At 56.3% G+C, this 27,969-nt stretch overlaps 1 protein-coding gene and 1 long non-coding RNA gene across 7 annotated transcripts in view; one reads left to right on the forward strand and one right to left on the reverse strand.

The window, feature by feature from the left end:
- The window catches only part of PTPRN2 (protein tyrosine phosphatase receptor type N2), an 831,667-nt gene that overhangs the window by 687,853 nt on the left and 115,845 nt on the right, over positions 1-27,969 (forward strand). The gene's annotated exons all lie outside the window — the stretch shown is intronic.
- Positions 27,117-27,853, reverse strand: LOC131508659 (uncharacterized). Its single transcript, XR_009260076.1, has 2 exons — positions 27,787-27,853; positions 27,117-27,561 (listed from the first exon to the last, which is right to left on the reverse strand). It is a non-coding gene; the product is annotated as an uncharacterized LOC131508659 (long non-coding RNA).

Genomic DNA, 27,969 nt, shown 5'->3' on the forward strand with positions numbered 1-27,969 from the left:
TGCTACACAGTGTGATCTCACGGCAGTAGAGCTTTCCACACGGTGCAGAAATGGCAGAAAGCGGCCGCGGTCGACCTGGAGCGTTCGGGGCAGACTTGGAGGAAGAGTCAGCAGGTGGGCGGGGTCTCGAATGTTAGAGTCACTTAACAGGGGGACATTGCCGGCAGGAGCTTTGTAGGTAAGAGGTGAAGCAATGGTGAGCCACGTGCAGAGTCGTAAGGCGCCACGGGGCGCGGAGGGCGCCTTCGGGGGCAGGATCTTGCCTTCAGGGGAACGCGCCCAACTGAGACAAGACGCCAAGAGACTGGGCTAGAAGACAACACCCAGGTGGGCTCGTGGTCGTCCCGGCCATGTCGGGAAGCTGGGACGTGTCCACCAAGGGCTCTTTGCTCAAAAAGTAACACGAACATCTTGGGGAAAAACTTGAAAGACTTGGAGACTTGGGGGAAAGCTTGGAAAATAGCTGGAGGTGAAGGAGGCTGAGGACAGGGAGACCAGTCAGGGGCTATGGTGTCGACCAAGAAGAGAAGAACAAAACCGGTGAGAGCAATGTAGCCGGTAGAAAAGTTCAGAGAGGGTCTCGTGGCACGGAGAGCGCAAGCCGCGAGGCCACCTCACGTCCCCACGGCACCGGGTCGGCACCGGGCAGAGCTTCTCACGGGACAAAGGGGAGGTGCGGGCACGTAAGTAAGAGACACGTCATGTGTCGTGACAACACGAGACTCGGCCACAGCTCCCAACCTGATACGAGGAGCAGACGAGACGGAAGGACGACGCGCTTAACCACCGACCTACTAGTCATGCGGTGCGGCAGACGGGATCCCAAGCCTTCCCAAAGCGAGAGTCTCAAGAACGATCCCGGGCGTGCGGCCACAGCAGGGCGCCCCCGCGACGAGGTCCTGCTTTCTGGCCACAGGTCTTCTGCCTTCGGATGGCCTTCCAGGGGCAGGCCGGGGCCAAGACCGATTCGTGCCTGGACTTCCGTGTGCTGGTTGGTTCGGTTCTGACGTTAGCCCGCGAGCTTGTGTGCTGTGAGCCAGGGGCTGGTGCCCGGCAGGAGCCTGGAACAGACGTGGACGAGGGGCCATGGTGTGCATCTCAGAGGAAACCACGTGGGAGGACGGAGTGATGATGGGGAGCGGCTGGTGAGGCCACCGTGGGGAAGGTGGGGAGTCTGGGAGCGGCCCCAAGGGGAGAGATGCCCCGGGAGGAGTAACGGCTGGGAGACGGCAGCTGGGGACCCGCGGAGACCAGGGGCCGCCCCGAGCTGGCTCCGCCTGGGGAGCGGGATTCGACGGCCAGCTCAGGCTTCCAGGCAGGCTGCACACGCTGTTGCAAAGAACCCTCGTGGGTCCTCCCAGACCTAATTACATTTTGTGCAATCCCACGGTCATACCCTTTATCAGAAGCGGCCCGCAGCATTTCAGAGAAGTTGAGGGATTTTCTAATCCTCGGTAAGAGAGCCACGGCGAAAGGGAGGAGAATGGCTGACCTGCTTCCGGCGATGCTCTGGGCCTTCAGACCCCAGGAAGGGGGCCCGGGAGACGCCGGACCTGGGCTCGATGTGGCCCTGTGAACGTTTACGTGCCCGCCTCCCAGACGCTCGGCACAGGTCGCAGGGACCGATCTGCACTTGATCTGTGAGGTGAGCTCCAAGGCGGCCGCGGTCACCTGGAAACACGGCCCCTGAGGAGCGGCCTGGCTTCCGGGCCGGTGCCTGCGGGGTCCACACCCCCCTGTGCCACACGCGGGGCCCCAGAACCCACAACTGCCTGACCGCTCCCTGCCCTGGCTAACGTCGTGTGTGCGTGTGACGTCCCGCTACGTGAGGTGGCCATTCCCGGTTGTAGAGCAAAACTAATTTCCCCAAATCTTCCATAAACCCGACCCTCGAGGAAGGTGGACACGTTTGTCTCGGGGCTTCACGCGCCTTTGGGAGACGGTCTCTTTACGGCACGTATTTTGTTTTCTCCCGAAAGAGAGCCCCCTCCAGGCTGTACCCCCCCCACCCCCGCACGCACCCCGCCAGCGCCCCTCCGGACCCACAGAGGTCACTGGGGGAGAGGTCTCTTCCCCACTCAGGTTTTCTGAATCTGCCCTTGTGGCTAACGGCAGTCTTCACGCAGTTTCAGCAGCAGAAACCTCTCCTCAAGAGAAGCTTCCTAGGAACTCGGAGCACAGGCTCGTTAAAGGAGGGGGCGGCCCGAACCCCGGGCTGGCGTGCACACTCTAGCCACTGCCCCGGAACCAGTGCATGGGGTTCCCGTGGCCCCTGAGCAAACCCGACCTACACCAGCGGCCCAAATTTCTTCTTTTAAATATATGACAATTCGGGGGTGCCGGGGGGGCTCGGTCGGTGAAGCATCCGACTTCGGCTCAGGTCATGATCTCGCGGTTCATGGGTTCGAGCCCCACCTCGGGCTCTGTGCTGACAGTTCGGAGCCTGGAGCCTCCTTCGGATTCTGTGTCTCCCTCTCTCTCTGCCCCTCCCCTGCTCGCACCCTTTCTCAAAAATAAATTAAAATGTTACGAAAGTGTTTTAAAAAATAAATATATGAGAATTCAAAGGTGGGAAGGTGGAAAAAGAAAATACTCTGCGTTGCATGTAATGAGGCTTCTGCCCCAAGAAGAGTCACGCATCAAGGTAATGACCAACATTGCCATGTTTCTCGAGCTCCTCCCCGTCTGCTTCCCTGTCCCAGGATTATTATCTGGTGACCACCCGGAACCCGTCGGCCGAGCCCCGGCTGTGCGTGGAGCCCCGCCTGAGGTGAGCGCAGGCCCCGCCAGGCTGACCTTCCTCGGCCCTTTGGTGGGGGGAAGGTCTGTAGAAGAACCACGATGAAAGCACCCCCACTCGCGGGACCTTCTCTGAAGCAGTTCTCCAAGCGGGGCCTGGGGGGGGGAAGCTCCTGAAAGTTTGTTCTGGGGCCTTGAGGTCTGCACCGGGCTGGGGATTCGTTCCTTTTTGTTCCAGCTTCATTAACCTCATATGAGAAGCAGGTGAAAGCAATTTATGCAAATCCTTTTTTCAATAGTCTAAGGCTTTTACCTTCTGATAATAGGCAGCCGGCGGAGGGAGGGCTGCAGACAGGCGAGTTTTGAGGGCCCAATCGAAAATGGGAGCTTCCCTTATTTCTCCCACATCTTCAAAAGCTTTTCTGGGGATAAGATAAGAGTGTGATCCCTGAGTTTGGTACAGATGTTTTAAGACTCTGTGTTTCTAAAATCCAATTTGAATTAGCCTTGAACTTTAAAGCTGTTTTGTCTACTGAACCAAAAGATGCCGTGTGAGGCTGTAATAGGGGGCGTTGTGCGGTCTCCCTCCTTCCTCATGCCTGACCCCCGATGGGCGCACGCCAGGAGAATCGTCCAGGCCGATGTCACAATTCAGGAAGCCACACTGCTTGTCTCTTTCCAACAAGGGTTCTGTAAGCTTCCCTCCCCATGGGCCTCAGAGCCTGGGAGCTTAATAACTACCCTCGAGGTCAAGCACACCTGGACGACCTTGGCCTCATCGGGAAGACCCTTGGGGATAAGCGGGCTGTTGCCACCGGGGCCCCGGTTCAGGGGTGCAGAGCAGAGGAGTGGGCTCACCGGGCACGCTCCCTCACTAAGGACCCCGGTGCGGGGCACACACCGGGCACCCGCCAAGCCTCCGTCCGTGGCATAAGGAGCGCAGGCCCACGGGGTCCCCGGGGCGATGCCCCGGCGGGAGGAGGAGGGCTGAGCTGCCAGAAGGGCTCCGGGCTCTGACCCCGGGGTGCCGGCGGGAGGGCGGGGCACAGTCTGGGGCAGGACGGCCGCCCTGAGGCCCCCTGGCACCTCCTGGTTCCACTGTCTGCTTTCCCGCCTGTCAAACCCTCTCTCGACGATGCCTAATCCCAAGAAGCCCCCATTTGGTGCTTCGCCCACTATTACATCTTTTCTTTCTTTTTTATCTATATTGTAGTAAAATACATGTAACCCAAAATGTACCATTTTAGCCATTTTTGAGGGTAAAGCTCAGTGCATTAAGTACACTAGCACTGTTCTGCACCCGTCACCACCCTCCACGTCCAGAACGTTTTCATTGTCCCCAACTGAGACTCCGCCCCTGCACCCAGCAGCCCCCCTTCTGCTCTGTCTGTGGACACGACGGCTCCCGGACCTCTAGAAGTGGAATCACAGGGCAGTTGTCCCTTTGTGACCGGCGTGGCTCACTGAGCACGACGTCCTCCAGGTCGGTCCATGCTGCGGCGGGTGTCGGCATTTCCCTCCTTCCCGAGGCAGTACCTCCCATCGCTTGTATGTAGCATGTTTTCTTTACCGTCACCTGCCGACGGATGCTCGGCTGCTCCTGCCTTTGGGTCATCGTGAAGGATGCCGCTGTGAATATTGTCACACTAGTATCCATTCGAGGACCCGTCTTCGATCATTTCAAGTACACACCGAGCAGCGGATTGCTGGGCGTGGTATGCGTTTTTCTCCAGAATCACCACGGTGGCCGCCCCTGCTTCCGTTGCCGCTGGCAATGCACGGACAGTGCGGTTTCTCTGCGTCCTCCCCAAAGCGTGTCCTTCTCTGTTTTTATTTCGTAGTATCCATCCCGGCAGCTGTGAGCGGTGTCTCTTTCTGGTCTGCACTTCCCTAATGACCGTGACACTGGGCATCTTCTCCTGCGCTCTCTGTCCATCTGTTCATCTTTGGAGAAATGTCCATTCGGGTCCTCGGCCCGTTTCTGAGCTGGGTGGTTTGTCGTAAGGATGCCTTATGTGTTCTGGACGTTAATCCTTTAGTAGGGACGTGGCTTACAATTACTGTCTCCCATTCAGTGGGGTGCCTTTTCAGTCTCTTGATGATGTTCTTTGCACAAAAGTCTTTTTAAGTTCGATCAAGTCTAATTTGTCTATTTCTTTCTTTTATTGCCTGTGTTTTTGTGTCATATCCAAGAACTCATGCCCGTACCTATGTGTTCTTCTAAGACGTTCATAGTTTTTCTCTGACCTTTGGGTATTTGATCTAGTTTGAGTTCATTTCTGTACCTAGTGTGAGGTAGGGGTCCAGCATCATTCTTCTGCGTGTGGACGGGCGGGTGTCCTGGCGCTGTTTCTGGAGAAGACTGTTCTCCTGCTGAAAAGTTTTTTTAAAGACAATTTATTGTTTGGGCACCTGGGCGGCTCTGTCAGCTGAGCATCCAACTCTTGATTTCAGCTCGGGTCCTGATCCCACGGTTGCGAGTTCGAGCCCCACATAGGGCTCCATGCTAGGTGTGGAGCCTGCTTGGGATTCTCTCTCCCTCTGCCCTCCCCCACTTGTGCGAGCGTGCTCACTCTCTCTAAAATAAAAAAAATAATAAAAAAAATAAACGTCAGTTTATTTTTATATAGTATATGGAAAAAACAGGTAATTTTTAAGTGAAAGAGTTTTATTTTAGATTCTACTTTTAAAAATTGTTATGAAGTTCATTTTATATGATCTTTAAAATATTGATAATCTATAAAGCCAAATATTGACTTTGCCCCATTTAACATATGATGAGTACTTTTTACTTTGTTTTAGATGAATAATGTAAGAAAAAGCATAATTCATGAAAAGTAAACTCAATAATACGTCATGTTTACTTAGGAGCTGAATACGTATTACAATGTAAATTGAAATTTAGGGGTTATGGCTCTGATAATAGACAAAAGATACTTCAACGACCTGATATTTGAAAGTTCTGACTTTTTCAAATGGGAAATTGTTATCTTTATAATTTCTGTGTTTTATTTATGAATTACAAGATAAAATGAAAAGTTTCAGGCTACTCCTTGTAAGCAAGCCTCTGCAGATAAACACATTTCAGTCGCGGGTAATCTAAATTCTTCATCAATTAGAAGTCCATTGGGATATAGTCACCCTTAACTTTTCCATTTGGAGCACTGTTTTTGAAGCATGAGAGTCATTTTGGATGGAGGCCACTCTGGTGCGTGTGTGTTATGTCCGGCCGCTCGGGGTCCCACGAGCTTGCTTCGTGCCGCCGCCTTTCCATTCCCCGCTGTGGGCAGTTCTCCTCCGAGAGCTGAGTCATTAGTTGCCCCGAGTGTCAAAACGGCAAGTCAGAGCCCGTCGTACATCAAACCCTCACTGTCGGCATCATTCGGCACCGGGATGAGCCATCCGAGTGGGGGGGGGGGGGGGGGCCAGGGATCAGGCTGCCCCCGTTTTCAAGGCAAGAGACGCGGAGGCCTGAACTTGGGGTAGCGGGTACGGAGGAGGGAGAAGGTGTCTAGGTGTGGTGACCTCGGGGCCTCCGAGTGCTGGTTTGGGTGGCGGGGCCAGCGGGATGCGCATCCCGAGACGTGCCCGGGACACTGGGGGAGGCGTCCAGCCAGCCTGGCGTAGGGTACACTGTGGCTCACAGGTGGTCAGGCGCCCAAGCACCGGGACAGCGAGCGGGCAGCAGCTGGGACCCCTTTGTCCTGGCACAGTCCCAACTCCCAGAAGTCCGGTCTCCAGCCTGATTGAGTGAGCTCTCCTTGAAAGAGGATTTCTGAACATCGCTTAAGTCAATTTTGAACTTCAGCAAATCTCCGCTCGTTAACCAGAGCTAGGTGGTCGTCTGACTTAGAGAAAATCCGGGTTAACGGAGATCTGAGGCTCACGCTCTGCGGTGCAGCTGGGCTGTGAGGTGTGTCTGGTCTAGTAGACACAGAAGCGGGGGGGGTGTGCCTGTGTGCGTGTGCGTACGTGTGCATTGCACGCATGCAGAGCCTGGACTTGGTGGCTGTTTGCCGAGCGCCCAGCAGGGGCCTGTCGAGCTGGAAAAGTGTGTCTGGCCCACCATCACGTGCAGGTCGCACACTAGAGCAGAGGAGGAACGGACCCCAGGTCCCGCCACCCTCCACCCGTACCTCCTTTTCGTTTGGGGATGCCAGCACCGTCCGGTTTAAGAATTTCGGGTGACTATTCCTTTGGATTTTCAACTGGCTGTAAATACAAGTGTGCATCACAAAATGACTTGGCAAGTGGGCACGTGCGGACGAGGGGTCCTCCGCCCGCATCAGGGCCCGGGGCTGCACCGGCCACCACACAAGGGTGGGGGGCGGGGGGCCACAGACGTGCACTCCTCCGTCTGGAGGCTGGAGGTTTGAAAGCAAGGTGTCAGCAGGGCCGCGCTCTCTTTCAAAGTTCTGGATGATCGTTTGGGGTTTTCCGCTTGTTTTTATGGTGACAACATTTGAGATCTGCTCTCTTAGCAACTTTCAAGTATAAAGTACGGTATCGTTGACGACAGTCACCAGGCCGTGCAGGACACCCGAGGACCTACTCATCTTCTAACTGAGATTTCATAACTTTGACCAACGTCCCCCACCCCACACCCTCCCGCCAGCCCCTGGCAACCACCGTCCTACTCTGTTTCTGTGAGTCTGACTTTTTTAGATTCTACGTATAAAGAGATCAACGGCATTTCTCTTTCCACGTAGGACCTATTTCGCTGAGCATAACGCCCTCAGGGTCCGTACGTGTTGTTGCAAATGGCAAGATTTCCTTCTTTTTTATGGCTAATAGTCCACTGAATACATGCACCTCAGCCATCAGCGGACACCGAGGTCGTTTGCATATCTCGGCTGCTGTGAATGACGTTGCCGAGAACATGGCCGTGCGGATATGTCTTCAAGATGCCGATTCCAGTTCCTTCAGAGAAGTACCCAGAAGTGCGATTCCTGGGTCACATGCTAGTTGTGCTTTTAACTTTCTGAAGACCCTCCGCACTGTTGTCCGCGGTGGCTGCACCAGTTTGCGTGCCCAGCAGCGGAGCACGAGGGCTCCCCTTTCTCCGCATCCCCACCAACACCTGTTGTTTCCCGTGTCTTTGATTTTAGCCACCCTGGCAGGCGTGAGGTGGTGTCTCATTGTGGGTTTGATTTGTGTTTCCCTGATGGTGAGTGACGTTGAGCATCTTTTCTCGTGTCCGTTGGCCATCCGGACGTCTTCTCTGGAGAAGTGTCTGTTCGGAAGGACCCTCCTTGCCTCTGCCAGGTTCGGTCCCTGGCGTTCCTCGGCGTGTAGCTGCAGGCCCTGCCCCCTCACGTGGGGCTGTCCCTGCGACTCTCCGTCTTCTTATGAGGATATTAGTCGTAGTGGGTTGGGGCCCATCCTATGACTTGATGTTAAGTAGTTCCATCGGCAACAACCTTATTCCAAATGAGGTCACATTCTAAGGTGCTGGGGCGTCTGAGTCTGTTTGGGCGGCTGTAACAATAACACCACAGACTTAGGGCTTCAACAACAGACATTTACGTCCCACGCTTCTGGAAGCTGGAAGTTCAAGATCGAGACACCAGCTGATTCGGTGTCCGGTGAGGGCACACTTTCTGGTTCGTGACGATGTCTTCTCACTGCGTCCCCACCCACTGGAAGGGGCGTCTTTGAGAAGAACACTAATCCCTTTGTGAGGCTCCCACCTCATGACCTAACCACCTCCCAAAGGACCCACCTCCTAATGCCACCACCCTGCGTGTGAGGGTTTCAACACATGAATCCTGGGGAGACACAAACTGAGCCCGTAACACGGGAGTTAGGACTTCGATCTGTCTCTTTCCTTGGAGGTGACACAACTCAACCCATAACTGAGCTAAGGGCACTTGCTGTCTGGTCTTGTAGGAGGGAGAGAAATTCATGAATACATTCTGATATTTTAGTGTTGTTTCCAAATGGGCGGGGAGGTAGCTTCCAACACTCACCGGCACTGCCCCCGCCCCCCAGCCTGCGCCCCGCTCTGGAGCCCAGACGGTCCAAGGTAGACCGCTCGGCCTGCTCGACACCAAAGGGGTCTGGGAGTGACCCCTGGCAGTATGGCGAGGCTGATCAGAAGTCGTTATGTGAATGGATATCTGCCCTCAGCCGAAGGTGTTATTCTTTCCTCTAAACCCAAAGGAATTCTGTTTATTACAGCATTTATCACATCTTCCCATTTATCAGGGTCTATGCCTGCCTCCCTGGAGGGAAAGGTCCTTAGAAACAACCCCATGTCTTTCCCACCCGCACGGCTCTCACGGTGCCGTCATGGGGCCTCACACTTAAAAAATAAGGACTCAGTAAAGGTCTGATACTAGGCGCCAGTGAACTGGCTATCTCATGGCTGCCTTCCTTCTTTTCTAAAAATTTTTTAATGTGTATTTTATTTTTGAGACAGAGACAGAGCGTGAGCAGGGGAGGGGCAGAGAGAGAGGGAGACACAGAATCTGAAGCAGGCTCCACGACCCGAGCTGTCAGCACAGAGCCTGAGATGGGACTCGAACCCACAAACCGGGAGATCATGACCTGAGCCAAAGTCGGACGCTCAACCGACGGAGCCACCCAGGCGCCCCTCGTGGCTGCCTTCCCGGTGGCACGTCCAACGCGCCTCTCGGCCCAGTCCGACTACAGACTGACGAGGCCTTTGCAGAGTGAGGGAAATAGCAGGAGAGGTGCAGAAGTCAAGACCCTGAAGAAGGCTTTCACGGGAAAGGAAGTTTGTGACGCTCTCCCCGCCCCACCTGGTTGGCCTCTGCCAGGCCTCGGCCCCATCAGAGGAGGGACTGGGGGAAGCTGGCCCACACGCCACCACACAGTGACACCGTGGGACACGTTCACCCCAGAGACCACACTGCCCTCCACTGTGACAGAAGAGACAAAAACAGCTAAAAACCTAAATAGGACTTGAGTGCCCTGAATTCCCATCCTGTAAACAGCTTCCCACTCAGCCCCCACACCTCCCGCCTGGAGCCCGCCCTGACTGCCGGAGCCCCTTGGAGGGGAGGGGCCGTGCCCCCCAGAGAGGGGCTCTCCTCCCTGAAGCCTGCACAGCCTGTTAGCGTCGTGTTCTCCTGGCCCACCATTTCAGCGGAAGCTCCTGGATGCTGAGAACCAGCAGGAAGCTGGAAGTCCTCCTGCGTCCCAGAGCAAGGGGCCGGCCCCCACACAGGGCTGGCAGTGGAGGTGCCTGCACAACTCTTGCAGGAGGCAGAGGACAGCCCCTCTGTGCGGCCCGGGGTCACGTTCCTGCGTGTTCCTTCCACTTGCACTGGGAAGGCTCCCCGCCCCCAGCCTCGAGAGCGGGGCTCAGGGGTCCCCTGGAAAGCCCGAACTCTTAGCTCCCTCAGCTGGAGTGGACCCGGCAGAGACACCCATCTGCAGAAAACCCAGCCCGATCAGCCCCAGAGCTTAGCGCACGCGCGTGGCACCTGGGTTTGGACCCGCGGTGTGGCTGGGAGCAGAGGGGCTCGTGAACGGCGGGTGAACGTGTCCGGGGCGCCCAAGGGGTCGGACATTCTGCAGGAGGACGAGGCCTCGGGGCAGCCACCCACAGGTCAGAAGCCAGGGCCGGGGGGCTGAGGAGTGGACACGGGCCTCCCTACCGGGTCCTCAGCTGGAGGAGGAAGGGACCTGGCGGGTTGCGTGGGTGTGGAGGCCCATGCATTGGAGACGCCCGTCGGACACGGCGGGCCAGACTGCCTGCCGTGGTCACCAGAGGGTAGTCGAGAAGAATCCGCAGGGCAGGCTCCGGGGGGAGGGGCGCCAAAGTTCCAGGGTTTTCCGCACACGCCCGTGGAGCCACCTTAAATAGCCATGAGCTTCTAGCCTGGTCTGTGCATTCTGGGAAAGCGAGCGCGGACAGAACGCTTTCATTAACCCCTTGTTTTATGTAGCGTGCGTGAAAGCAGAGAAAATGGGTTGTTTTAAAAATAGCCTCTCTCTCTACAAGTGACTCTTTGTAGAATTAGCTGATAGTTCAGAAACTCTGAACTTGTTTGCCAAGTTCCTTCAAATTACTCTGATCTTATCACCCTTCCCAAATCCCACGTTTATTGCAGATTTATTTATTGTTGGCGGCCCCCTCCCTCCCTGCGTAATGGCTTAGGAGAGATTACAAAAGGTCATTGATAAGCAGTTAAAAAGGAAACGTCACCCACAGAAAAGTCGGGGCACAGCGGCCCGTGACCAGAGGTGGGGTGCGGGTTTCTGAGGAGGTCGGAGCGGGCCCCGTGGCCGCCAGCGTGGAGATAAACGACGTGCTCATGTGCCTTCCGGTCACTGGGAGGAACGCTGACAGACGGCTTCGTATCAACGTCCTAGAGCCGAGCGGTGGCAGGGCGCTTAATCGCCTTCAAGTGAGGAGTGGACCTTAGCGGTGTGAACACCTGCAGGGAAGCACAAATCTGTGTCCGTGTGGGGACACCCACGGGTGCCCTCTGATGGAAGAGATCGCAGACGCCCAGGAGCTGTGCCCCGCTCCCGGGAGAGGCTCCACACCGCGCACGCGGCGCTCACACGTCTCCGGAACGGGGGCCAAGAGCCCAGAGCCGGAGCACAGGCTGTCCCATCACCGGTCACTGGCCACCCTCCCCCGCAGCGGGGTTCAGGATTGCAAGTGGGTGACATCGTCGAGCAGACCACATATTTTTACAGATACTTGAGCGAAAAGTGTCATGACTCCGCTTTGATGGCACATGAGTGATCCCCACGAACGAAGGCTCTGATTTCCAGGCCGGTGAAAAGTAGGAGCAGGTGCATTCGGCCCATGTGTCCATCCATCGTCGGTGCCCTCCCAGCGGGAGACCCGGGGGTACCTTGGGGGCCACCGCTGTCACCCCCCAGCCTGTGGGCTCCCGACAGCCCAGCTCAGGGGCCGCCTTTGCCACGTCCGGAGGCCACAGGGCTGTTGATTTAGTCCGTGCAGGCTCGGGGGGGGTTCGGTTCTCATCCCTAGTTGTCAGGGACGCTGGTGTCTCAGTTTGGTTTGGGTTGAAAAAAAGGCTACGCTAAATCTTTAGCCACAAAGTTCCCGAAGCCCGCTCTTTCAGGCTAAGTCGGCCCTCCAGGCTCCACGCACACCCCCTGCCAGGGGCCTTAGTCTTCTTGGAACCCACCTGTCATGTCCCTTGGGAACGTGATCTCGGCACACCGGGGGCGGGGCGGCCTGTCTCCCTCCACCGTGGCAGGGGTCGAGGAGAAGTAGTTCTCCCGACTGCTGGGGCACCACATCTGCAGAGCGGGAGCGTGTCCTCCGCTGGCTCCCCAAGGCGGCAGAGCCCGCTTTCTCTCCCGGCGATCCCGGCTCCTGGCGGATTTGCTGGAAGTCACCCATGAACCTTCTGCTGGGCCAGGGTTGGCCCATTTCTGGGGCGGCTTAGATTCCGGACGGTCGGGGCCGGGGGTGGGGGGGGGCGATCCCGGACGGGAACCACACCCCGCGGCGTCCGAGGAGGGGCCGCGGGTTCCGATCAAACCCACAGTCAGTGGAGCTGAGAAGCGACTACCAGAAGGAGGGCTGTGAGCGAGCAGAGCCCCCAGACAGCAGCCCCGCTGCTTCCTCCCGGCCTCCGCCTCCCCGGGGCCTCCTGTCTCGGCTGGTCGGGCTGCGGGGGGCTTCCAAGGGAGGGGCTCCCGCATCACCAGGGCCACTCCGTGTGACCCTGCCCCGTCGCGCGTTCCCACGATGGCTCATGTCACTGGCCCGCCGCCCCCAGCTCCTCCCACTGGACGTGTTCCTCTCCCCACCTGCACGTGAGGCTTTTCTTGAGAAACACCGCTTCAAGCACGGTGAACCTTCAGTCATTCGGGATGAAGGTGACACAAAACACACCAGATCCGTATCATTGGAAAGCTGGAGACGCAGCATATTTTTAGGAGGAACACGCCCGGCACCGCCGATGTTTCCATGGGAAACCGGCTCCCAGCGCTCACACGCGGCTCCTGCCTGCCAGCGCCCCTGTGCCAGCCGAGGCGGGCTTCCTCCAGGTGGTCGGATACCCATTTTCAGAGCAAGAAAGTAGTTTGAGGTTGTGCTCAGTGGCAGCCGTGCGGCACAAGGCCTGAGTTCGTGGGTTTTTCTGTTTGTTTCTTGCCGAGCCTCCTGCTCGTAGCCTCCAGGCGAGGGGACACTCGTCTCGGGACCGCCGGCTCGGTCCCCAGGGCCTCCTGTGGTCACAGCCCAGCCCCGTGCGGCAGAGGAGGGACCGCCTGGCCGTCCCGGCCTCCGTCCCGAGGATGAATGAAAATTTGAGCGTGTGTAACCGATCGTATTACACCGGTCATGAAAGACGCCTAATGTGGCATCCGGAGCGTCTCGGGCAAACTCAGTCATGAACATAGGTTTTTAAAGTATCGCCATCCGTTTTTATCTTTCGTAGCGTTGTAATGTCACTTGTGCAATGACTCGGAAACAATGACACAAGCCCGCTGGCTCACCTAAGGAAGGCCGCCGTCTGGTCGCGAGGAGCGGGCACACAAGACGTGCTTCGGTGGCTTCTGGGACTTGGGCACCTCAAAATGTGGCATTTTGTCATTTATGTAGTTCTTTTCTTTAGTACACAGTCACCAATGGTAGCTCGGGGCAGGCCATGAGGCGCCAGTGCTCCTGCGTCCGTCGTGAAGGGCGTGTCCCTCGAGCGGGCGGGCCTGGCCGGTGATGCCTGCCGGCGGGGACGTGTGCTCTCCGGGGTGAGGTCCCGTGTCAGCGTCTGGCTCGTACCTGCATCTCGGGGTCACCGGGAGAGCAGGCGGAGGTCCCGGGAACCCACGCCAGCGTGCCTCTTCTGAGCCCTGCTCGGGAGCTGCCATAGCAGGAGGCCTCTGAGCACCCGAGGGGACGAGAACGGTGGCCACCTTCCTTGAGGGTGTGACTTGTTGGAGATGGGGGTGTGCCGTTGACGTCACGCGTCGGCTTCCGGGGACTGGCTTTTGACAGAATCTCCAGAGGCAAAGAAGGAAGGAGCAGACTGGTTGCACCTGGATATAGATTTATGGCCACGAAAAGCAGCCCATTCTTGCAGGCTGTTAACTAGATGAACACTTACTGAGGAAAACTCATGGGCCACGCCACCTCAGTTCCGTTCCGGGCAACATTTTTGTCCAGGATAATTAAAGACGGGTCATCAGGTGTGTTCCACGTCCAAACGATGCAGGCTGGAGAGCGGTAGGAGTAGGGCAAGACGGGTGACAGCCAGGTGTCAGTTGGGACCAGCAGTGATTCTGCTGAAATGGCTTCAGGAATTTTCAGCTCTGAGTGAGTCCCCGTATGGACCGTTCACACCAGAGGATGTGGACTGGCCCCTACCAGGCTGATGCAGACCACAGATGTCCCGGCACCAGCTTCCCCCACACCCAGCTACTGCCTTCAGTCCTAGGGGCCGGAAGCCCCAGATCCAGGTGGCGCGGGGACGGCTCCCACCCTCCAGTGGCTCCGCAACCCTTGGTGGCCCCTGACTTGTGGACGCTTTGCCCCAACCCTCGCCCCACCCCCTGCCTGCCCATCACCTTCTCTCTGGCATGTGTGTGTCTCCAAATCTCCCCTGTTGTCAGGACACGAGTCACCTTGACTAGCACCTCACGTTCACCGATCACCTCTGAAAAGACCCACCCCCACACACGGTCACAGTCGGACGTACTGAGGGTCAGGACTCCCACATATGAATCTGAGGGGCACCCGTGACGTCCCCCAATGTTGACTTCAACCCATAACTTTCCATTTCGTGTTTTCACAATTGAGAAATTCTACATAAATAATCCAGATGGCCGACTTTTACTTAAAAAAATATCTAAAGTTTTGGGCACCCGCAGGCCTGCTTCCCTCCTGGCCGATGTGCCGAGCAGGGGTGGGGGCCCCTCAGGGGGGGCGCGCACTACCCCGCTGGCCCGGCCTCGTCCTGCCTCGTCCCCGATGGCGCCGGCCCGGCCCCCGGGAGCTTGGCGGCCACAGCCCCCGTTTGCCACCCTGCTCAGCCCCAGGAAGGACTTGAGGCCTCTCTTAAAAGGATTGTGTGCACCCAAGTGAGGGTGACAGAATAAAAGAAGTAGAAAACTGTGCCTTGGGAGTCATAAATGCACTGGGCACCCAAGCAGCCTGGCACAGCTGCAGTGTCCCGGTGAAGGAGACCTGGCCCCGCGACACAGCTGACCTGGCCACCTGCGGGGCCTCCCTCAGTTCTGGGCTCTGCCTGAAAGCCAGGAGAGAATCAGAACTGGAGGAGAGCAGACGGGAGGACCTGCACAGGGCCGTGTGCGCCCCAGGAAGGGGAAGCCAAGGTAAAGGCAAGAGATTAGCTTCTTCGCGTCACCGATGGCCACTCGCGTCCAAGGGGAGAGGCTCCTGGCTGCTCCAGAGAGCAGAAGAAGGCCTACGAGCAGAAATAAAAAAGCCTTATTTCGGGGCCACAAACACAGGCTCTCCAGCATTTGGAGCTTCCAGTAATAACACGGCTGCCTTGGGAGGCCCCTCCCTGGACGTGGCCAGGCCGAGTGGCCAGGGCAACACGGATAGCGTTTGCACAGAGGGAGGGGTAAGCAGAAGAGACAAGATCCAGTGGGTCCGTGAGGTCATGGGAGGGAACAGAAGCCTGGGAGACCCGAAATTATATGTGGAAGACGGCGTGGCACCTCCCAAGTCCCCGTTTGGTGACGCCAGGTTCTCAGCCTTGACCCTAGGGCCCTGGGGGCCGAGTGAGTCTCCGTGGGGATGTCCTGGGCACTGCAGGGTGTTAACAGCACCCCTGCTTCCACCCGGTGGACGCCTGGAGCATCTTCCCTCCAGCCGTGCTGCCGAAACTGCTCTTGCCCGTGACTAATGCCCCTGAGGGGAGAGGCTAAATCACACGCGCACGGGCACCCGCGTTCTGCCCTGTGCAGCTCCAGAAGGACCCGGCCCTCCCACCTGAGTCAAGCACTGGGTCCTGGACCCTTGGCCTTGCGGAATCCGGAGTCAGGCCCGTGTCTGGACCCCAGCCCCTGCTAGCGCAACTGTAATTCATCTGCAAAGTGGAAATAGTATGAGATGTGAAAAGTGCAAAGCACGCTCACTGTTAGGTTGTGTTTAAGACTCTCTTCTTACCCAAGAGAAATGACGGACAGAATGTCAACACACAGCACCAATATGATAGAAGTCAAGTAGAAAAAAATACTCTTAGTTTAATGCTTTGGGAGACTTGGAGTACCAGCGTTTACTAGTCCCAAAGAAGTCTTTAACCAATGTGCCGGGAAAAAGAGAGCTTAATCTAGTCAATGCAGGAATATGGCTAAAACTGAGTCTTGTTTCTTGACCCCGCTTGGAAGTTTAGTGGTAGAGCATTGGCCTCGACCCCCTGAAGAAAGGTCGTTGGGCGTCTCCCTTCTCTGGGATCTTGGCTTCCCAGTGGGCTTGGGCTTCTGCTGGAGAGCAGACTTCCGGATGCTTCCGGCTGCCTGCCTCGGACTCCCCCCGGGGCCAGTTGTCAAGGGTCCTCGGCATGAAATGTCGTGAGCCCTGCTCCCCCATCCCGCAACGGCCCCGTCCTCTCTCCCCCCTTCCCCCTCCCCGCTCCCTGCATCTTCAGTCCTACCTGTACTCAGAGGGAGACCAGCAGTGAGGTGTCAGGCAGGACTCGCTGAAGGCACTCACCCCACGGCCTGGGGACGTGGCAGACAGAGTCCTGGGACATGGGACAGAGCCGGGAGCACTCGGGGAGAGGGCTGTAAGTCTGTGCCCAGCAGGGAAAGTAAGATTTGCTGTGCACATGATCGTGTCCTTACAGGTTTAAAAGGTCGGGTGATGTTCCATGGGGGCTTATTCTGAGCGCCCCAGAAAGCCGCGGTGGGGAAAGGACAGAAAGCTGACATTTTAGCTCGCTGTGGGAAGACTCCCCCAGGGCCCACCGCCGAGACGCTATCTGGACCCCAGCACGTGGATGCTCGGCGTCCTCACGGTTTGGGCTCGTCCCGTCCGTGTGGCTGCGGCTGCCAAGCCTGGATTCCAGCCTTCCCCTCCCTGGCCTCCTCTGGGACCCAGAGCAAAGCTTACCTCGCGGGCAAGCTCTCTCCCTCCTCCTCTGCGCACCGCCACCGCCTCTCCCGATGTGGCCCCGCATTGGCGTGGGCCCGGCGCTGGCTCCCCAGCCGCCCCAAGCCCCGGCCCCCGCGGCCCCACATCTCAGATGGCAGGGACGTACCGGGCCCCGATGCTGAAGCTGGGAGTCCCGCTGGGCACGGTGCGGCCCATTTGTGGTGACGGCCCCTCTGGGTCTCCAGGTCCGTCCCTGAATTCTAGCTCTTCCCCATGTCCCGGCCCCATGAGAGATGGCCGTGTCCTGCCCTCTGGGACTTGTGAAGCCCCCGCACGTCGGGGTGAATCTGAGCAGCACGGGGGTGCCGCCTGGCTCTCTAATGGAGCAGGTCCATTAAACCCTGGGCTCCCTGGAGCACACGGCTGTAGCACCGCCGATGAAAACACTCGAAGCAAGAGGGTCCCGTGGCCTCCGTGTCCCCGCATCTCCTGGAGGGCTGACGGCCCGGCTGCAGCGTCTCCTGCGGACACTTTCCCGGGGCGCACACTTCCTCACGTGGCCCAGGCTTTCATTACTGCAGGGAGGGGAGGGGAGGGGAGGGGGCAGTGGCTGAAAGGGCGGTCAGAGGGTAAGATCATCTTTGCGGTTTTCTCGGAGATACAGGTAAGCAGCCCACACGCCCGCCAGGAACTCCTGAGCAGGACGCGCGTGGAAGTGCGTCATACTTCCCCGTGAAGCCTGGGCTCTGCCACCCCCGCGTGTGGCCGCCGCAGGAGCGTGTCCTGTGCGACGCTCGCAGGCAGGCGTCTGCTGCGGGGGCACCAGGTCTGAGCGTCCGGCCCCAGGTAGACTGTCAGTGCCCTGGATGGGGTGTCATCCGTGGGTGACAATTAATCTCTATTCAGACAATGTGTGACAGCCAGGCTCTGGCAGAGCAAAACTAATGGAAGGATGTTTCCATCTTAATGATAACTTTTATTGAGCCCTGCTTGGTTTGTTATTAAATCGTGACTACGACCCGTATTACGTCTGATATAAAGGATAAAGAAATGATATGCCTACGGGTGATTATGTTGCACTCTTTGGTTTATGAGCCTCGAAGTCCCACGGAGGGAGTTACCCATCACAAGCCACCTTCCTGGCTGACGTTAAATGTAGAAGGCTAAATTGCTTGAAAACGTGTAAAAGAGCGCTCACTTTGGACTACGCTTCTGCGGTTTCGTGAAACTCTGGGCACACGTGACGTATGTCCCGGCTCCGGTCATTTCAGATGGGGACTGACAGTGACAGCCGTTCTCGGGCTCGGCTAAGAACCGCCTGGGCGGGGGAGGGTCGCTCTGCTTTGATCCACAAGCCATCTTCCGGGAACCGTGGCCGCATCCCGGCGGTTTAAAACAACCTCAGTGGTGGTCTGGACCCGCGTGGGGAGGGGAGCTGGGTCTCTCCAGGCCAGCGCCGCCTCGACAGAAGGCAGACCGCGCTCTTAAGGAAGGGAGAGGGAGTATCACTCGACCGGGAACGTGCATTTCTGCACCAGGAGTGAAGTTCAGGAAACCAGTGTCGCGAGTGCCTGACGTCGGGCACACACCAGCTCCCGGCCATCTGAAGGCAGCCTTCTTCCCGGGAGCCCTCCTAGCCCGCCACCCGCCCCTCCCGGGGCCGCTGGAGCAGATGTGGGTTTCCCAGGGACTCTAGCTCCCACCACCTCCTAGGGGACACTTGCTGAAACTGGACGCCCCCCGGATTTTTGCTGTTGAGAAGACAAGGTAAAGGCATCAGACCTGCCCGTACTTTTGCTTGGAAGCCGCACGGGCGTCTGCCTCCTCGATCGGGCTGGAGGAAGACCGGCCCGCGGCCGCGGCTGACGCCCACGAGACCCGCGGTGCCTTCCTTAGTTCCCGTTCCCTGCGGCTCTGTAATCGGCGGCCCCGGACGTGTGCAGTGGGCGCGTCTTCCGAGGAGTCTGCAGCGTTAATCAATGCCGCGTCCACCCAGGGGAGGGAGGCTCTGTCCCCGCGAGCGCGGAAGGACGGCTCGCGGTGCCGGGCGAGGCTGCACAAGGCCACGCGTCCGGACGTGCGAAGGCACGAGAGTCGCCAGACGCGTGCCATCGTGGGGGGGGGGGGGGGGAGGGCCTCAGCGAGGGGGCAGCGGTGCCCGCGGCCACAGCGCCAGCCCTCACCGCTTCCTGTCCCTGCGCCTCCCGTCCCTCGTCCGGGAGCAGAGATGCTAACACCGCCACCACCAGGCAACCGTCAGCGTCGGGGAGGGCCCCGCGTGACCCCGGCGCGCGGCCGGGAGGGGGCCCCCGCGTGACGGCGCGGGGCCGGGACGCTGGCCACTGCGGGGACTCCCGGGCCCGCGGACGCACTCAGTCCGGGGAAATGAAGCTGTGCCTCGGTTCCAAGCTGACGCGACTCTGCTCTGGGACGAGCACGCCAGAAACCCGAAGCGGCCCCGCGGCGCGCAGGGCTCCAGACGCTGCCGCCCGCGCTGTCCCGGGAGGTGCTAACACGCGGGGAGGGGGACCTCGCCCTCTCCCTCTCGCCCCGCCCCCGTAGGGGCCCCTCGAGCGAGTGGGAGCAGCCGGGGCCCCGCCCTCCCCAGAGCGGGGCGGGGCCCTGCAGGTGCGGCCTGCGGACGCTGCCTAAACGCGAAGGTGCGGACGGAGGCCGCTTCGTCGGGGGTCGTCGTCCCCGTATTTTTTGTACTGAACCTCAGAACCTCAGGTCCAGCTGCGGCCTTCACCTGAAAGCCACGCTTCCTTCTGCTCCCAAGGACATGAAGCTGGAGCACACGTGGCAGAGACAGCGACGGGAACAAATGGCCACCCGCCGCCCGCGCCCGCGCCGCTCGGCCCCTCGGTCCTTCTGGTAGACCCGGGACGACGTTTCCGCCATTTTGCGCCCACTTCCAGGTGAGGAAACGGACCGGGCATGATTGGCCACTGTCGTGAGCCACAGAGGCCACGCAGTCGGGCAGAACTGGGCCCGAACCCTTCAGATGAAGCACCGCGCCGAGTCGCCTCCGGTCCCCCCGTGCGGCGGGCAGAGCGTGAGGACTTTCTCCACGTGCAGCATTGAAAATGCAAGAAAAATGAGCACGCCGGTCACCTTAGCCCCACGCGGGCCGGCGGGAGAAATTCCACCGGGAAAAGTCACCGCGGGGCCTCACACCAGGGGAAGTCGTCAGGGGAGCCCCGGCCCCCTGGTGAAGATGCGTTCGGGAGAGCTGCTGCATTCAGCTACGTCACTTATATGGTGACAGGAAACGTGGCTTCGAGAAGATGGTCCTGGCCAGCAGCCGTGTGCTCGTGTGTGTGTGTGTGTGTGTGCGTGCACGCGCCTGTGTGTTGAAACACCACCCGTGGCTGGCCTGGCCTCCCGGTATTGGTTGGCGGCAGTCCAGCGTCCGGGGGAGGGCGGAGGGCGGAGGACGGAGGCCTTGGGGAGCCGTGCAGGTGCACCCGGCCGACCCCGCGGGAACAGCCCAGAGCTGGCCTCGCTCAGCTGAGAGTGAAGGCATCTGGGGCTTCTGACGGGTCCTCGCTGGACAGCTTGGGTGCGCTCGGGGTCATTCCTTTGCTGCACAGCAAACCGTCCCAAAACCGAACAGTGGAAAACAGCAGACATTTTTCGCCGGGCGTCTCCCAGTGTCTGGGCCGGGGGCCTGGCCCCCGGTGAGCTGGAGTTCCAGTGCAAGGCCTCCGATGAGGCTGCAGGTTGGGGTCTGCTCCAAGTGGCCGGTGGCCCCGAGCGTGTGGCCACGGGCCCCATGAGAGGCTCTGTCCAAGAGCAGCTTTCATGGCGGTGCCGGCTTCCCTGGGAGCAGGAAGGGTTTGAGACCTCTCGTCACCTGGCCGCCTTCCGTCCCTTAGACCCGTCACCCCGTCCGGCCCACCTCAGGTTGCCGGCCACCCAGCCATTCAGACTTACAGGTATTTTGTACTCCCCCACGTTGCAGGCTTCCTGTGACAGATTTGGAATGTAAAAGCAGTTATATTCTTTTCCTTTATTTTAGTTTCAGTTCTTGCACGAACACTGCCATTGCCAGCCCTCTCCCAGGACCAGTCCTATTCTAAAATAGCGGCTTAAAAAGTTACTTGAGCAGCTTGAGGTGTGAGGGCCCCTCCAGATTTCCTGTGGACACCCCATCCTTGGCTCGTAGGCGAGCACACCTTCCGGAGAGACAGGGACCCAGCGGCGGTCACCCTGCAGGCTGGCTGAGGGGGCCAGGGCCACGGAGAAGGGGAGTGGGGGGCCAGTAACATGGATCGGATGGCACAGTTATACTTTTGTGGTTGTGTATATTGCAGTCATTTAACATAAATCAATCTTTAAAGCCATAGGTGTGTAGAACTGATAAAAAGAATAAAAGCCAACTGTGTTTTTTCAAACACAATTACTGTTACTGAAGCGTTACTCTAATAAGAATAGCTATTACTATTGTGTGGGGTGCTTGGGGGTCTCATGACGATGAAGGGAGAGCGGCCACACGGAGCCCCTGGGAAGAAGGCGGGGCCGGGGCCAGAAACGGAACTCCCCCCGGTAAGGTGGGGTGAGTGTTGATCGAGGTCATAACGCCAACCAGCCTGGGCAAACCCGTTTGCCTCTGAAACCGGCAGTGACCGTGCACAAGCCATGGGGCATCTGTGGGAGTTCTACTAGGCCATCCACGGAAGAGTGAAAAACAGCACGCGTGGCTCGGCGTGCATATGCACGTTCAATAAGTCGTGATCCACATGTGCGAAAGTATATATGTGTGTGACATGCTGTGTGTGCATGTCTTACGTGTGTGTGAGATGGTAGGTGATCTGTGTGGCATGTGCATACATGTGCGTGGGAGGATCCTGCGAGATGGTATACATTCATGTGTGATGCAGTTCGTGTGTGTGGTCATGTTTACATGTGTGTAGACGGTGTGTATGCCTGTGTGCTGACATGTTTGGATATGTGTGTGCTGGCGTGTGTGCATATACATCAGTGTGCCTGTTTGCTGGCACGTGTGCATACACGTGTGTGCCTGTGTGCTGGCGCGTGCGCATACACGTGTGTGTGCCTGTGTGCTGGCGCGTGCGCATACACGTGTGTGCCTGTGTGCTGGCGCGTGCGCATACACGTGTGTGTGCCTGTGTGCTGGCGCGTGCGCATACACGTGTGTGCCTGTGTGCTGGCGCGTGCGCATACACGTGTGTGTGCCTGTGTGCTGGCGCATGCGCATACACGTGTATGTCCCTGTGTGCTGGCGCGTGCGCATACACGTGTGTATGCCTGTGTCCTGGCGCGTGCGCATATACGTGTGTGTCCCTGTGTGCTGGCACGTGCGCATATACGTGTGTGCGCCTGTGTGCTGGCACGTGTGCATATGTGTGTGCGCCTGTGTGCTGACACGCGTGCATATATGTGTGTGCGCCTGTGTGCTGACACGCGTGCATATACATGTGTGTGCCTTATGCTGGCGTGTGTGCATATGTGTGTGCACCTGTGTGCTGGCATGTGTGTGTGCCTGTGTTCTGGCACGTGTGCATATACGTGTGTGTGTGCCTGTGTGCTGGCGTGTGTGCATATACGTGTGTGTGCCTGTGTGCTGTCGTGTGTGCATATACGTGTGTGCACATGTGTGCTGGCGCATGTGCATATGTGTGTGCGCCTATGTGCTGGTGTGTGTGTGCCTTTGTTCTGGCACATATGCATATACATGTGTGTGTGCCTGTGTGCTGGTGCGTGTGCATACACGTGTGTGCCTGTGTGCTCGTGCGTGTGCATATACGTGTGTGTGCCTGTGTGCTGGCGCGTGTGCATATACGTGTGTGTGCCTGTGTGCTGGCGCGTGTGCATATACATGTGTGTGCCTGTGTGCTGGCGCGTGTGCATATACGTGTGTGTGCATGTGTGCTGGCGCATGTGTGCCTGTGTGGTGGCGTGTGTGCATATGTGTGACAGGACAACAAATCTGGACGTTCAAATACCCTGAAGGCGAGGGACTCAGTGTTGGGTTCGGGTGAGTGAAAGGCGGAGGTGAGAGGCACGGGGGCCGTGTCCCCCCACCTCCAGGGCAGACCCTGTGCGGAGCCAAGAGGCCCGGGCGCTCAGGAAGCAGGACCGCGTGGCTGGCCGGCTGCCGAGAGGGGAACCGGCCTGCAATGGATCAGGAAGCGGTGGTGGAAGTGAATCTCATGGACAGAGGTGGGGACTCTGAGGAGTGAGGGCCACCACTGTCAGCACCTGCGGGGACCAGGAGTAAGGGCCAAGTCAGGGCTCCAAAGGAACAGGAGTTGACTGCTGGAAGGCAGGGTGGAGAAGCCTCCAGCCCCACCCGAACCGTGCCTGTGCAGGTCAGAGAGCCTGTTGTCACGGAAACCGAGAAGCCCCCACGGAGGAGAGGGAACTGGCGCTCTTCGGAGCTGAGACCCAGTGAGGTTTCCTCTCCTGCCTTGTCCCCTGGAGAAGCCGCCCACTCCGCGCCACCATGGCGTCATGACTTTACCATATTTGGGGCCTCAGTCTTGTGAAACCGCCTTTCAAGATATATTCCTAATGGTAGGAAGTGATCTTTCTTTAAAGGTTGATTTCAGTTTTTAAAATGCGCAAGGGCCATCGGAGATAAGGATGAGGAAATGGGAGGTAATCAGGTTAACTAAGGTTTTGGGGGAACCAGAAGTCAAAAAGCACGAGAAGGTGTAAGACGAGATTCTAGTTTTGTTTGAGCATATTCCAGATAATTCTAAACGGGAATTTTAGACATGACGGAGAAAGGCTGAAGTGAACATATAAAAACTCTGCAAAGTGTCTGAATTGAGAGATATCCGGATAGATTCATCCTGGATTTTAAAAGCAGTCCCAGTACACCAGAGCATCCTATGTGACCGATGCTGATTTTGTGCCCTACGTGCTAAAATGCCAACGCACATCATGCTGCATCGACAGAGGAGATCTGACTGTTTTCATTCAGTTGGCTACTTGGTAGCTCTGGGTGCATTCATACGGAATGCCAAAGCGCCACCGCCGAATTTTCCAGAGCGATCGCTGACCCTGCACTTTCCAGGATGGCTCCGCGTGTGTCAGAATGACAAGCGACTAGCCGTTTCCAGCACTTGTGTCCCTGTTAGATCTAAGCGCACGCACACATATTTGCAGTACAGAATCGGAAAACACTCCGTGGCGACTCCAGACCCCAGGGCTCTGTCAGCCTGTGCTTGCATTTAACCAGCCGGTTCTCACACAGAACGGCAGGCATCAGAGTGTTCCTTAAAAGTATATGCAAACAGCACCAAGCTGAATTATATCACTGTGAAATAAACACGTCAACTGTTGTTCTACTTTTAATTCCAACCCAACTTAAGGAAAAAAACTGTTTCCAAACAATTACATGGACCTGTGGCATGCAACTGACAGAATGTATGAACACCTTCCGGCTGAAAAATGGAGAAAACCTGGGTGTTCTCCACAGCAGAATTTTGTTTGTATATTTGTTCCTCCGTCATCTGGAGGCGATGGCCAAAAAAAGTTAGATTCTTGTTCACGAAGTCAGTCCTTCCTAAGGAATTTTAGCTCGATTGTGTAAAGAATAAAATCTCATCATGAACATACTATATACACACACACTATACTGAGCACCAACTATTAAATATGTATTTTATAGCACTATTTTGCAAATAACTAAGGTTAGATCTTTACAAAGAAGCAGACTGAAAGGGCTCTACTGTCTAGATTCTAGAACCTGGAGGGTTAGCCTGGAGGGAGACTGTCTGTCTGCAGACATCTGTCCGTGCGAGCAGCGTTTCGGAATGCTACCTCTCCAGAGGAGCCAAGGAGGGCAGGAAGGCAACACTAAGTCTTTGCTTTTCTTGTTCTTACAGGAATCGCGATTTCAAAGTTTGAAAAGGACGGATAAAAATCCCTACATGTTTGTGAACCAATCTTTCAGGAATAAACTTTGGCTGAAATATATTTTTTTGTTTGTTTTTCATAACATGGTTTCATGTTAGGCCATTGGAGAGGATATCAACTCTATTTTGTAAAAAGAAAAAAAAAAGTTCCTATTTCTGGACTTTAAAACTTGTAGGTCAATCTGAACATGAGCCAACGTGAGAACAGTAATAAAGGCTGAATGATGTCGGTAATTGTTTTTCAAAACCAAAAAAATGACTTGTATTTTTCTGTTTAGGGTACAGAATTCACATTTTTTTCTTGAAATAAAGGAAGATATTGGAGCCAATAATTTTACCATTTCTCAATTCCTTCCCATTTTAAAGTGAGGATAACAATTTAATAGGAATATCTTACAGCCGGTGGCATAAGAAAGGCAGGAAAACCACCCTGACGATTCTCCCCAGTCGGTGAATCTGTCCTCACTGCCAAGCAGGAGAGAGAGTGGGTGCCCAGTCTCCTGAAACGTAGGCCCCGTGCCCCACGGTGGACGTGTCTTCTTTCATGGTGGATAAGGACTTGTCACCAGTGTGGGATGCTTTTGCAAACACTGTCCTTGAAAACAGCTATTTATTGACAATTAATGGACTCCAACTTAGAGCCATCTAGACCTAACCTGGGCACGTGTCTTCTTTTTAAAACGATCACAGCACCAATTACTATCTCACTAAGAAGCTGACCAATTAAAACATCTTTGCTTTTCAAAATTCACTCGTTGATGTTTTTGAAATGTTATTGTCTTTAACATTTAACTGTGCATGGAAATACCGCATACATATAACTACAATATTCAAGAGGACCTAATTTCATTGCAATAATTTAAAGTCATTTTTATAAATGATTTACAAATCAAAAGGATTTTAAGTATAATTTGTGCACCATGATTACAAATTAGTACTTTATTTTTAAAACAAAATTGGTTTAGGTTTTCTGAAATCAAGCAGGTGTCCCAGAGGTGTTTTTTTTTAAATAATTTTCTATCTAACCATATTATTAAAAATTCCTGAAATTTTAGGTGCTGTTTTGCTTAATAATAACCATGCTTCCCATGACAGTCTTTCTCCATTTTGTTTAAAAATACGTTTTCTCTGATAATAATTTAGAACATTGGAAATTTATCCTAATCACTTAAATATGTGATATATAATAGTTTGGTGTTTCTCAAATTGAAAATGAGATTCTTATCACAGAACATTAGGTTTTACACATAACAAATGTGAACTGCTCTTTGGAAGAAGTATTAGCAGGATCAACACATCCTTTCAAACTATTTATATTGTTTAAATATTTTGTAGATCTTGGGGGATTTTACATCCTCTATGTTTTTTATTCATCAGTCAAACAGTCCTAAGTTCGTATGAATAATGTACTCATTTATCACATATAAATGACTTCCATCAACGTGCCTGTCTACAGCATTTTGCATCATGTTTAAAAGTTTTCTCTGTAAATGTCACTGAAATCGAAAATCGAAATTTATTATTCAATGAGGTCTGAGCTCTCATGACAAAAACAAAACAACAACAACAACAACAAAAAAAAAACCCCACCACCTAATATCATTCACTCTTCAAGATATTAGCTGAATCTAGTCTTACATTGTTGAAAAGACACTTTGCTAAAGTCTTTTCAAGAATTAAAAGACACATTTTTCCTGCCCTGGAAATAAAGGATTTTAAAATAAAGGAAAATAGAATGGAAATCTGGTGGATTAATTTATCAGTTTCTGAAACAGGGGACTAAACGGATCAGCACCTAAAATACAAACGCGTTCTTTTAATGAATTCCCTGGGCAATCCGTTTATCTTTAAGCTCCGAGCTGAAGGGTTAAACAGGCGTCGACGAGGACCAAACGGCGCGGGGGGGGGGGGGGGGGGGGGGGGGTTTGAGAGTTTGAGGTGACCCAGCCAAAAAGAATACACTCTAGGGGCGCCTGGGTGGCGCAGTCGGTTACGCGTCCGACTTCAGCCAGGTCACGATCTCGCGGTCCGTGAGTTCGAGCCCCGCATCAGGCTCTGGGCTGATGGCTCGGAGCCTGGAGCCTGTTTCCGATTCTGTGTCTCCCTCTCTCTCTGCCCCTCCCCCGTTCATGCTCTGTCTCTCTCTGTCCCAAAAATAAATAAAAAACGTTGAAAAAAAAAATTAAGAATACACCCTATGTGCACCAAGGTGTCAGCAAGGAAATACACTTTGTACTTACAAATACCTGCATTAAGAGTTCAAGGCCCATCTAACCATTTAAAAAGTGACCAAAAGCGAACTCCAGCAGTGGTATCACCCCCGCACCCCCCCCCCCCCCGCGTTCTTCCTGAAAGCAGAGAAACCCAGGTAGCTCGTTCAATTCAGATTAAATCGGGAATGTGGCGCTTTGATGTTGGAAATGAAACCTTTGGGACCAATGAAACACTACCTAAAGAAAATAAACTTATCTGTTTACTTACTTCTTTATTATGTCATATCAGGTTTGTAAGGAAACAAAATAGTCTATCTGGCTTTGAGCTGCGCGCCCTGTCCTGCGCTCCAGCGTCCCCTGGGGTCGCCGACACTCTGCCACCATCCCCGGACCCCTGCATCACGCGGCCGGGCACCTTCTCTCGCTGCGGGAGAGCTGGGGCGGCCGCGTGGGGTCCCAGCCACCTTGGTGACCGAGGAGCTGGACGCCCCGGGATCCTCACGCCTGCTCGCGGTTCCTGGCGGTCGCGGTGAGAAGAGCGAGAGGGGCGTGCCCGCGCGGAGGGTGGCGGCCGAGGCCGCGTCTTGGGGACCGGGCCGGCCCGCCCCGGGAGCAACGCCGCGCGTCGCGGCGGGCTGGGGGCTGGCGCGGGGTCCCCTCCGGCACCGGGTCCCTCCTGAGCGCGGGTCCCGGCGGCCTAGGAAAGAGGCGCAGCCTGAGCGGCCGCCCGGGCCCGGGGCCCCCACCCGCCGCGCCTCCCGAGGCGCCGCGCGGAGTCTCGGCGGAGACGCGCGGTCAGCGCCACTCCCCTGACGTCCCCGGTGCCCCTCCGGCCGGGCGCGGGCCCCGGGAGCGTCCCCCACCCCCGCGCCCCGCCCGGCGCCCCGCGCGGCCTCCCGGGACCCCACGGCGTCCCCAGCACCTTGGAGGCCGGCCCTCGCGTCCTGGAGGGGCCTTCCCTTCATCCGCCCCCCGGTGCTGAGTCCCCCACCCAGGACTGGAGAGGCGCAGGAACTCTGCACACGCGCGCGCGCGCGCGCGCGCGCACACACACACACACACACACACACACACACAGGCGCGCGCGCGCAGGCCGTTGCTATGG

The sequence above is a fragment of the Neofelis nebulosa genome, chromosome 4 (genome assembly GCF_028018385.1).
Source record: "Neofelis nebulosa isolate mNeoNeb1 chromosome 4, mNeoNeb1.pri, whole genome shotgun sequence".
Classification (NCBI taxonomy): Eukaryota; Metazoa; Chordata; class Mammalia; order Carnivora; family Felidae; genus Neofelis; species Neofelis nebulosa.